Source organism: Mytilus californianus, unplaced genomic scaffold (genome assembly GCF_021869535.1).
Source record: "Mytilus californianus isolate M0D057914Y unplaced genomic scaffold, xbMytCali1.0.p SCAF_2, whole genome shotgun sequence".
NCBI classification, from domain to species: domain Eukaryota; kingdom Metazoa; phylum Mollusca; class Bivalvia; order Mytilida; family Mytilidae; genus Mytilus; species Mytilus californianus.
In genome coordinates this window covers 23674980-23687780 of record NW_026262668.1, presented here as the reverse complement: position 1 = coordinate 23687780, position 12801 = coordinate 23674980, and positions in this window count along the sequence as shown.

Genomic DNA, 12801 nt, shown 5'->3' with positions numbered 1-12801 from the left:
CAACAATGTATTCATAAACACGGTGACATACCACATTGAATAAAGAAGAACACACAGAATCACATTGGATAACGAGTTCGGCAGATTGTATTCATACGCTGTCGATATCAAATGAAAATTTAATATTTTATTTTCTTTCATGTTAATTGCATATGGATTTCTTTTATAAATTCCATGATTGCTTGATGAATTTTTTATTAATATAAATAAATTAATAATTATAAATTTATTTCCATAATTCTAATGGACTGGTTTATTTTTATTCATCTATCTTTAGTAATTTTACTGAATTAATTTTTAACAAATTTGTATGAAAAAATTACAATAAAACGAATCAAAATAACCTGTAAAATATCATTTTTAAAAAAGCGAAAAAATGATATAAAAATTGAAAGCACTTTTATTAATATGTTAACGCAATTAACATTCGTATAAATGAGTTTTGATAAAAAGTTGGAAGCAAAATATATTTCTAAAATGAAGAAAATTCTATCACAAATTTCTTTTTTATTTGAATGTTAGAATTATTTCTTAAATATCACAACAAAAATCGTTTTTTATATCTAGTTTCTGAATTTTTCTTAAAAGATGAGATTTTATTTTGAAATTATGATAATTATCCTCAGTCATCTTTGTATTCATGGCATCGAAATTGTCTAGATTAAAACGAATATTGCACCTATGGTTTTTAAACAAAACTGTAAAAGCTAACCCATGTTAAAAAGTTGTTTAAATATTATAAAAAATACGAACAAACGTTCAAATTCAAATTCAAATTGTAACTCTGATGAAAAGGTACATAGCACAAAACACTATAATTCTTTGAAACTGTTTCTCCCTCTCTTAAAAATGTTCTTTGATTTGAATGTTAACACTAGACTTTAATGATTTCAACACATCTACAAAAAGCAAGTTATCATCTCTTCAATATCTAGCCCGTTTACTGTTAGATTTTAAGAAAAAAATACGCAAACTGATCGGAAAATTTAATAAAAGCCAACGAAAATTTGATGAATTCATCTGTTTTTCAAAGCAATCTAATGTTAATAAGAATGATTATCTTGTCAAGATTTCAAGTCATGTATACATTCTTGTGAATCTGCTCTCCAACATGCAAAATGTGCCCTCTTCCTCTTCTTTTCTCCCCTCCTCTCTCTCTCTCTCTCTCTCTGTCTGTCTCTCTCTCTCTCTCTTAAAAAAAAAAAGAATACTAGCGAATATTTACTTGTTTTTGGTAGTAAACAGGCAAATAATAGAATTCGCCAGTTAAAACCGATCTACAAAAATGATTTTTGTTCTTCAATAAAAGCCTGTTTGCTATTCAATTACTTTGGCGTTCAAGAAAAATATGCAAAGATCGTAAAAATTTAATTAAACAAACGTGAATTTGATGAATTCGTCTTTATTTCAAGGCAACACAATGTAAACTGAAACTTGTTCTGTTGTCAAGATTTCAAGTCATGTATAAATTTATGTGGATCTGCTCTCCAACAAGACAAAACACGAGGACTCTCTCTCTCTCTCTCCAAAAAATAAAGAATACTTGTGAAATTTTTCTTGTATTTGATAGTAAACAAATTGATTTAGCTAGTTAAAACAGATCAACAAAAGTGAAATAAGTACTTCTTCAAGTAGAGCTAGTTGGCTATTCAATTATTTTAGCCGTGATTCAAGAAAAATATGCAAAAAATGTAAAAATTTGATAAAACAAACAGAAATTTGATGAATTGATCTTTATTTCAAGGCAATGTATTGTAAAATGAAACTTATTCTGTTGTTTTAATTTTCAAGTCATGAATAAATTTTTGTGGATCTCCCACAGGCCAAATCATAGGCCACACAAAGGTAGTATAGACCTCAAAATGTGTATTTGGAATACTAATTTAGCCTCGAGGCCATCAGGCGCGGTATTTCAACAATCTCATATTTACAAGTAGGTGTGATCATCATAATACACTATGCAAAGATTTATTAAAAGAAATATTATATTTTGATAAAAATTAGAGATAAGTCGGAAAAATAGATGATATAAAATTGTTTATGTTATACAAGGCTTCATATTTTGGCCTTCTTCGCCAATATTAATTAAAACCTGATACAGTATTTTGATGACGTTATCCGTCTCCTGAAATCGTGTGTAAAATCTGTACTTTTTCCAAGCTTTTGCAATTTATGATATTGTTCTGTATAACAGTCAATGGATCAGCTTTAAATTCGATACAAAGTGGAGCGTTCGCATGTAACTGACAAAAAAAAGACACGCCAATTTTTCGGAAAAATTCGAATAAAATTAATGAAGAGGTTTCTTATCAAAACTCTCAATTTTCGATACAAAAATGTAAATAAATCTTTTGAAAATCCAAGCTTCAGGATTTTACTAAGATTACCATTCACTATGATTCAAAGATGTTTGATGTCCATTTTTGCAAATCCATTCTTCCCTCTGTCAAGCGGGTTTCGTTTGTTTAAATAAATTGGTAAACATGAATAAGATGTATTTGTTTGAAGAGTATCCCTGTTTATATTCAATATTCTTGTAAAATTTGGAAACTTATCAAAAGTTATACCAGAACGCTGCAGTCAAATTCAAAATCTAATTATGTTAGAAAAATATTATGAGATATGTATGAAATTGAAAAACTATAAAAACTCGTTGCTTAACTCGGATTAGGTTGAAACAATAAGAAATTTTGAAACCTTTTCCTTGATAACTGATGGTATGTTAGTAAAACTATTAAAATGATAAACAATCAAAGTAATGCATGAACACACACATATATAAAAAAAAACATAGCCAGGTGTATACAGTTGGAAAGTAATATAAGTTTCTTGAATAGAGATATTACAGTTCTACAATAATTTGTAAACGAATAACATATCTATTTTGACTTTTCATTAATTCAGTAAACATCTTCTGTTTGAACAAATAAGAGTTAAGCCCCTTGAAAAATAATCAAATTCGGTTTGACTGCATACTGTTTGTATGTTTTGCTGCTTAATAAGGAGACGACAATATATATTGGGGGGGGGGGGGGGGGGGGGAGTTGCAGGAGGATTTTTAACCGGATTGACTATTTATTTTCATCTGAAGCTACGCATGCTTATTTTTTATTTGCTGCCCGAAAATCAAATGGTCGTCCCCTTAACATATTTTAGGTGCAGATATATTGATGATGTGCGGGTGTATGTAATCCACATTTTATCGTAAATGTATATATTAATATTATAGTGAATTTGGCATTAAAGATACTTGGCTTGTCATGTTGTTTACGAAATATTTTCTGTTTAATCCCTCGTCAAGTTCACCCCTCCCTCATGGCGTTGTCACCAATATAGATCATCTATGCTAAGCAAAGATTTAAAAGTAGGACGGACGATACTACAACAACTTCTGTTTAGTTATTTTTTAATCTAATGAAAAAAAGGATTTTAACTGATTTTTATTTAGCATTTCTGTTTGTATTCTGAGAACACTACCAAATGTCATTACACTTTAAGACAAATATCTTATAATTCGAAGGCACCAAGAACCAAGAATCGATCGAATTCTCAAATTCTGTCCAGCTAATGTTCCTTGTAATTTTGAGGATATCTGAAATATACACGACTTTTGTATATCGAAAAAAAGAAGGAAAGTTTTTTTTCCTGAAGGCACAACGATAAACAACCAATCAAATGTCTCGTTTTTAACATTTCTTGGTATTATTTTTTATGAAGAAAAGATATATAGATTATCTCTGACATTAGTTGCCCCTTCGAGAGCCCCTGATTGAAACGAGTAAGAACATAAGGTATTAAAAACATTAGCAATCATAAAAATATACTAAATATATTAAGATGTAAAACGTTTGAATGATCTTGAATTCATTAAATTTGAACAGGAAGCAGTATGTTGTCATCCATAATCTTGAACGTAATACAGGGAGTACTTGTATACTAGATGATCCCAAAGATGACTGGAGATTAGAAATACGGTCACTTTGCCTGGTCTTATTCAGCCCGGCAGTAAAACCCTCGTCAAAGTGGGGCGTCCATTTGGCTGTGCCGGACGTACAAGTACGCAGCCACGTCCTGTCTGAATTGGGACGTTAAATTCGACGACTTGTGAGAGAGTGCTACGCTCTTTTTCACGTTAAGAATCCTTGCAACAGTTCTTTCACGGATCCGTAGGAGGCTTGTTGCAAGGCAACATTTCTGTTCCTATCATAAATACACACATTTTCCAGTGGTAGTCAAAATTTCCCCGACCTTCCATCCAGAAACACCTCTACTACAGGACTAACCTACTGTATTTATCGTCCTGAACATGCGCGAAATAGTAGCCACTGGATGTTGAGCAATCGACAACCATTCAATCTATACTAGAGGAATTGTTTGCCAATAGAAGACATTCACGTGCTGGTGTATACATATTATATTTTTATGTTATTCGGGATAGGGGTTAAATTTTCTGCCAGTGTTTTACATCCCATGAGCCGCTAGGCGAAGAGGATATAGGTCATCCACAAGGAGTATGAGCCAATATTCTCTGTGAAGCACAAACAATAAATAACATCAAACTCGACTTCTTGTTACATAAATCTACAAATGATATAAACGGCTACTTTTTGCTGAAATTCCTTTAGAAGTATGTTTTTTTCCGTACATCTTCGTTTGCCTATCAGTATGTAAATATAGTTTTGCAACTTTATTCTTGAACTGAGAGATATGAAATTATATATATAAAAAAAGAACTTTGCTCTCGTTTCCGAATCCCATTTTTTAATTAATTGTATATTTCGATTTATTTGTTCTTATAGTTATACATGATGAATTTTTCAATGAAATATGTTTACACTAGGTATGTTGGAAATACAGAGATTGCAAGATAAAGAAAACTTTTGAATAAACATAAAAAAAGGAAATTTAACAGGAAATATCTCTGCCTTTCATCATTGCTTTTTAAGGCAGAAAACAGGTACTATTATCAAAGAAAGAGGAAAGACTTCTGTGAAATTATATTTTTTAGTTAAAGTAATGCTTTCGGAAATGACTATAACTATGGGTTATCTGAAATTCTGGTACAAATTTGCCGTCCTGAGGATACATAGACCCCTTGCAAGTTAAATTGACAGTTACCTAGACACCAAACATAAAAAGCTTTATCTTTGAAAATTAAAAGACTTGATACCCAATAACGAAGCATCCAATAATCCTTTTAATTCAGTGGAAATTGTCAAAATATTCACCTTACTAACGTCGCACTTTTGAGGTGATATTGTATTAGTGCATTTATTGATTGTTGGTGTTCAATATAAATAAGAAGATGTGGTATGAGTGCCAATGAGACAACTCTCCATCCAAGTCACAATGTATAAAAAGTTAACAATTATAGGACAAAGTACGGGCTTCAACTCGGAGCCTTGGCTCACACCGAACAGCAAGCTGTAAAGGGCCCCAAAATGACTAGTGTAAAACAATTCAAACAGGAAAACCAACGGTCTAATCTATATAAAAAACGAGAAACGAGAAACACCTATGAACCACACCAAAAAACGACAACCACTGAACAACAGGCTTCCTACCTTACTTTATGCATTATAGGCTATATCGTGGTGGCCAGTTATTATTGATGGATGAAGCCGAAGTATCCGGAGAGAATATTCGACCTTCGCCAGGAAACTGGCAATCCTAGTCAATTTGATCGGAGTCGAACGCACCGCACTTTCAACGTGCTCAACTCACAATCTCAGGGATACTGTTACATGTAGATGAATTACTTCTAAAGACCACTCGGTCACCGAGGGCCTCAATGAAATATCGAAAAATATTGCATGCTATCATTTGTTTGCGTACTATAATATTACGACCGTAAAAATAATGGTATGACGTCGTCGTGGTACGAAGACATTTGGTTTCTAGACAGTAACTTGTATAAGTGTATGGATCTGTATGAAATTGTACCACAAGGTTCCATACTACAAAAGGAATGTTGTGATTGATTTTGGGGGTTATTGTTCTATCTGATTAGGATTTTGGGGCCAAAACAAGTATTTTTTTCTTGTTTCAGGACAATAACGTGTGTATAAGTAGATATAAGAAGATGTGGTATGAGTGCCAATGAGACAACTCTCCATCGAAGTCACAATTTGTAAAAGTAAACCATTATAGGTCATGCTCAAAGTACGGCCTTCAACACGGAGCCTTGGCTCACACCGAACAGCAAGCTATAAGGGACCCCAAAATGACTAGTGTAAAACCATTCAAACAGGAAAACCAACGGTCTAATCTATATAAAAAACGAGAAACGAGAAACACTTATGAGCCACATCAACAGACGACAATCACTGAACATCAGGTTCCTGACTTAGGACAGGTGCAAACAAATGCAGCGGATGTTAAACGTTTTAATAGGCGCCAACCTTCACCCTACCTGAAACAATTGTGTAAAATCACAACATAGAAAGACACACTATAAAATATCAATTGAAATGGCTTAACTCAATCAAAAGACATATTAAGAAAAACAAGTGAACATACACTGAACGAATAAATTTGATCTATGACACAATATAAATACAAAATTAATAAAACAGGGGGTTAGATGTAAAACAATATCAGAAAGACAACCATAACCTTGGACAAAATGCGTCAAATAAAAATAACGTACACTGGTAAAAAAAAAAATTTTGTTGTAAGGTATACATGGAATACGGAAATAATTTTTGTTGTTCCTAGTACGAGAACAAAAGTGAAAATTTATCGTCATACTAAACACTTATCAAAGGTTGTATATATATTAAAAATAGTGAGACTAGATATAACACTGAATGAGTAAACATTAAATTTACAAATTGTATCAACAAGTCAAATTAACATGACTTGAGAGTACTCGCAGTTACTGAAAGCTAGTTAAAAGCCGAAAACAATTATTAATAAAAAATCATGCATCAGAGACTAAAACCAACTAAAACACATCCCAGGGATTTAGTGTTTTATCGTCATGGACAGTCAAATAAGACATGACTTGTGCAATGCAAAAATAAAAGTATCGACAGGCAGTAGGATAGTTAGGAGTCAACCTGTTAATAAATATGTATAATGTAATATATAGAAAGAGTAATCTCTATATAGAACATGAACGTGGATGTGTATTTATACATCCCAAAAAACCGTTTGAAAAGAATACAAATTTAGTTATGTTTTGATTTGCTGATGACAAAATCGATATTTGTGCCAATGTAAACTATAATCAAAGATCTAATTATAACACTGGTAAGATAACCTTTACTAATAAGTTTGTTTATAGGTTTATTGGATCATAACTGGTAAATGTCCAATTTCAAAGACCGCATTCATTCTGTGTCAGAAACCTATGCTATGTCAAATATTTAATCACAATCCAAATTCAGAGCTGTATTGCACAATTAATAGAAATTGTAAGTAGATTCATAATTAAAAATAGATACATCATCAATTGAAGAGATGATGATTATTGGTTGCTAAACGTCCAGGGCAAATATTTCATGCATGTTCAGGACGAGCAACAATTTTAGAGAAGAAATTATGTATGAATACATTTTGAAATTTACTGTTCATTGTTAGATATTTTGAAAACAATTAAAGGTAAGTTTTATAGATTTTTTAATGTATTAATAATAAAAGATGAAAACAACACGTTATGAATTTCATGCGTCCGAAGCGCTTTTCTGGATTTACTCTCATCAGGAACGCCCAAAGTCGAATATTTGAAAGCCAAGGATGTATAAGAACCCGAACTTTGGAGAACTTCGTGGTAGGTTTGTTTGTTATTCTGTATAAATCAATTTTCAGAATGCTATATATATTTCTTTTTTATGAAGCCAACCCCTTAAAAGGCTTTAAAACTTAGCTAATATCGTCCATTGATAAATAAATAAATTAGATTCCTGGTGTACTTGGACATGCTGAAACTAACCGTGTATTTAGAGTCCACTTTCAAAATTTTAAGTTCTTAGACCGCATTCATTCTGTGTCTGAAACCTATGCTAGGTCAAATATTTAATCACAATCCAAATTCAGAGCTGTATCAATTATGAATGTAGTGTCCATACTTGCCCCAACTGTTCAGGGTTTGACCTCTGCGGTCGTATCAAGTTGCGCCCCGTGGAGCATTTATATTATATTACTATGCAAGAAAGACGGATGTATAAATGGTGTGACCGATAACACGTTGTAGTTTGATTGACTACAAAAGATTTATATTAATATTTACGTAGATTGATTGAATTCCTCGATGAAAAGTGAAATCAAATGATACTACTTTTGTTTTGGCCTATATAAGCACCAGACATCAAAGTCCCATATGCATTATTACGTTTGTGTAAATAGTTACAAGTTTGTTGGGCTTGGTTTGATGAATTGATATAAATTTATCTTACTCTCTCATCGAGTTGTGTACCGAAAATCTACAATCAATCACACACGAAAAACTAACGACCTTAAAATCTGTACCAGTGAGCAAAATCCAAGGAAATCCGTTTGGCATTAAAACCGGTCTCGCCTATATATATAAATCAAGAATCGACAATCATCGATTGATTGTTTTTTGTTTAACGTCCAGTTGCAAATATTTCACGCATTTTCTCAACGGGAACACATTAATTTAACAATTAATACAATACAAAGTTTCATCAAGGTAGGTCAACCGAGATGAAAAGCGTGAAATTTGGACTGCCACAGAGAAGTGAAAATGAGGATATGTTTGGATATAGGCAGACAACAGGCCACCTACTGATCCCTCAGAAAGTATTTGCAATGGTTCTTTAAAGTGTTGGGTCAGTTCTGACATTCTGACCGGGCGTGACTGCGTATTTATGCATCCCTCATTGCCATTATAGACTTCAAATTTTGCAAGGGTTTTACTATCGGAGAGAGAATACAAGATTAACTATTTTTCTATATCCAAGTCAACCCTTACGGTGGAAAGTTAATGACAAATTCTGTAAAAGATAAACAAACTAAATGGCAAATATCGATACAAATGCTAATGAATTTACCAATTTTATTAAGAAATTTGCAGTTCGTGTAAAAACACACATAACTTGTTTACAAGCTGATTAAAAGGTTGTTTTACCATGTGTGAACGTAAACTTCGTGACATTTGATACCCAAGTTATTGCTATTAAAGTCAAATATCAAACGCCAAGGTTGAACAAATTTCAATATGCCAAATGACCTAAATTACAAAGGTAGAAGCCTGGCTTAACGTACACGCAATCTTCATAGTATTTTTATCGCCTTGTGTTTCGTTCTTTAAAATCGCCGTCTTTGATGTTGTTCAACCTTTAAATTCAGATTGTTCAGGTACCAGTCAGTACGGACAGATAAGTCTGCAGTCCTAAGTTACACACATTTAGAACGAGTTAAAAGACAAATGCACACTAAATGTATCAGTTATGCGGAAAACAATACCCGGCTGTGTACGTTTTGTTATAAGACAGTATTTTCTTGTTGAGAGTAGAACATTTGATGTTCATATGGTCGTAGAATTTTCATCTAAGATATGATCTGAAGATATTTAAGCAATATTTATTAAACGATTTTTATTGAACACTTTGATAGAAAATGTAGTATATTCTATTCTGTTGATGGTCAAATAGATTATTGCTTGATTGTGTTTGTTTAACGCCACTTTAAAACACAATTGGCTATATCGTAGCGGTCAGTTTTTATTGGCGGAGGAAGACTGACAATCCTAGTCAATTAAGATTGGAGTCGAACGCACCTGCTACATGCGGGGTTCAGTGTTGCATGATAGTAATTAGATGCAGTCGACAAAGTACTTAGACCAGTCGGCCACTGAGGACCAATAGTCAAATAGACTGGCTGATATTATACACAAAATATATACATTAGACGATCCATTGTTATAACCGCATGCATGCAAAATAGTTTTCGACACTATTTAGTTCAGTTTCAGTGGCGGATCCAGATTTTTTTATAAGGGGGGGCCCACTGACTGACCTAAGGAGGGGGCCGCTCCAGTCATGCTTCAGTGATTCCCTATATAATCAACCAAGCCCCTCCTCCCTGGATCCGCCTATGAGTTTGTGTATTAGCTGAACAGTTTGAAATAGTGGACAAATGATTTCTATGAGATATACATTTGGTTTCAATTAAATTTTGACCTTTAATTCGCATTTTTATATACTGTATAACTCATCTGGATATTGTAAAGTGTTGATATCTGATAAATAACTTTGACAAAATTCGATAACCTTTACTTATGTTTGGTTACTGGAAATCGATAACCTTTGTTATGTGTCTTGTTACAAGTCTTCGTTAATTTCTTATCACCGCTTTATTTCACCTGCATGTACTACAGTCTAATTGTGGAAAGTTGAATCGGTTTATTGATTAAAAAAATAGCTTTTACTCGTGGATAATTAAGTTCTTCATTATTCATTCTTCATTTTTTGTCGTATTTCACACAAGGTTCTTGTTTAAGGCTTTCTAGTTGCAATAAACACACGTGGTCAGGACTTAACCTTTGTTATTGTATCCTATTTCAAACGAGGATCTAACTCGATAAATAACATGTGTTTGATATAAAAGTGCTATCGGTTCCTGCATTAGACAGAATATCGACACTTTAAAGCAGAACTAAAAAAAATATCCCTTGCAATTGAAGCATGCAATTCTTTTAGTGTCCTTATCTTTTCCATGTTGCATTACGATATTTGAATAATGTCACAATCAATTATTGGATTTATTTAGACAATCCATGGATATTTTCAATCGTATCAGGGATAAACAATCAGACATAGATTGGTAAACAAACATTTGTGAAATACAGATTAAACTTAAAATCTCCAATGACGATTGGATATTATGCAATTACCATATTTTATTCTATACAACGTAACAAACTGGTCATTTTGAAGACATTTTATTGTCTGTTATCAGCCTTTTCTATAGGTTTTCATTAATATATTTTGGTTTATTTTGGTTAGAATTGATACACAAGAGCAATAAAAGTGGTGAAACAGTAAAGAATAAAAAAACTAAGCTAGTTTAAAAACAAATGTTAATCTGTCTCTTTTCAACTTATATAAAAGAATCTCCTTTAATAACATCTTGATAACAATAGTCAGTCTAGACCAAATACACAAACGATAAACACGTAGAATGACACAGCTTACTTTGTTTCATATGACGATTGGGTTAGTATTTAACGTTGATAAAGTTATGGATTGCAAGTATAAAGCCGATAGAACTTCAGAGAGAGAGAGAAGAGAGAGAGAGTTATGGATTTCCAGCATAAAGCAGATAGAACTTCAGAGAGAGAGGGAGAGAGGGAGAGAGTTATATATTTCCAGCATAAAGCAGATAGAACTTCAGAGAGATAGAGAGAGAGAGAGGGAGAGAGTTATGGATTTCAAGCGTAAAGCAGATAGAACTTCAGAGAGATAGGAGAGAGCGAGAGAGAGAGATAAAGTTATGGATTTCAAGCATAAAGCAGATAGAACTTCAGAGAGATAGGAGAGAGAGGGGTCTGTTTTTGTTAATGCACAAGAAAGATAACAGGAATTACCAACACCCTACTCATCCGACAAAAACAAACAACAACGAACAATACATTTGGTGGATTATTATGTGAACCCAAACACCAAGATTGTCTCGCACTAAAATTGAAATTAAAACCATTGAGTCGTAAAATGTGTTTATCACTTTATTTTCAATCATGATTTATGCTAGTGATTCGTCGTTAAAGATTTATAAAGCATTCTGTACAAAATTTCAAATAACATACACCAACCCATTGTTAATGGTTTACATTGGACATCAAAGCGTTGTAATTGGTTTACATCGGATAACAACGCATTGTGATTGGTTAACACGGACATCAAAGCGTTGTGATTGGCTTAGTTTAAACATATGTTATTTGCTTAAACATGCACAAGGGATGAAACACAAATTAATCAACTTATAAAGACTTCTCCCAATTGTGACTGGTTAGAACTGGATTCCAATGCGTTGTGATTTGTTTACAACGAACACCAAATCGATATCATGAGTTTAACGCCGAACACCAATGCGTGGTGATTGGACACAAGAGCGTTGTGATTGGTTTACACCGAACATTAAGCGTTGCGATTGGTTACCACCGGTCATTAAACATGGTTGGTTTAAACAGGATACCTTAGCGTTGTGAATGGTTTACTCCGGATAACAAATCGTTGTGATTGCTTTACATCGAACCTCAAAGATTTTGATATGTATATAACTGACACTTACTCGTTGTAAATGGTTTATACCGGCCCCAAATGCGTTGTGATTGGATTTCAAAAAACCTCAAAGCATTGTTAGTTTAAACCGGACACCAAATCGTTGTGGTTTGTCAAAACTGGGCACCGACGCATTGTGATTGGTTTATAAAGGAAACCAAAGAGTTGTGATTAGTTTACAACGGATATAAAATCGTTGTGATTGGTTTATACTGGATATCAAAGCGTTGTGTTTGGCTTACACTGGACATCAAATCGTTGTGATTGGTTTACATCAGACATGAAAGCGTTGTGTTTGGTTTAACTCGGACATCAAAGCGTTGTGATTGGTTTACACCGGAATCCAAAGATTGTGATTGGTTATCACCGGACATCAGAGCGTTGCCATTGGTTTACAAAATCCACAAAACAATAGATATCCAACCAATGTAATCCTTTAATAGTGAATGTCCTTATATGGACAGTAGACACGCAATGCAAATATACGTTGTTGAACGTAGACACACGTTTGTACATTAGTTCAAACTCAAAATCGGGCTAGAATTTGAAGTTA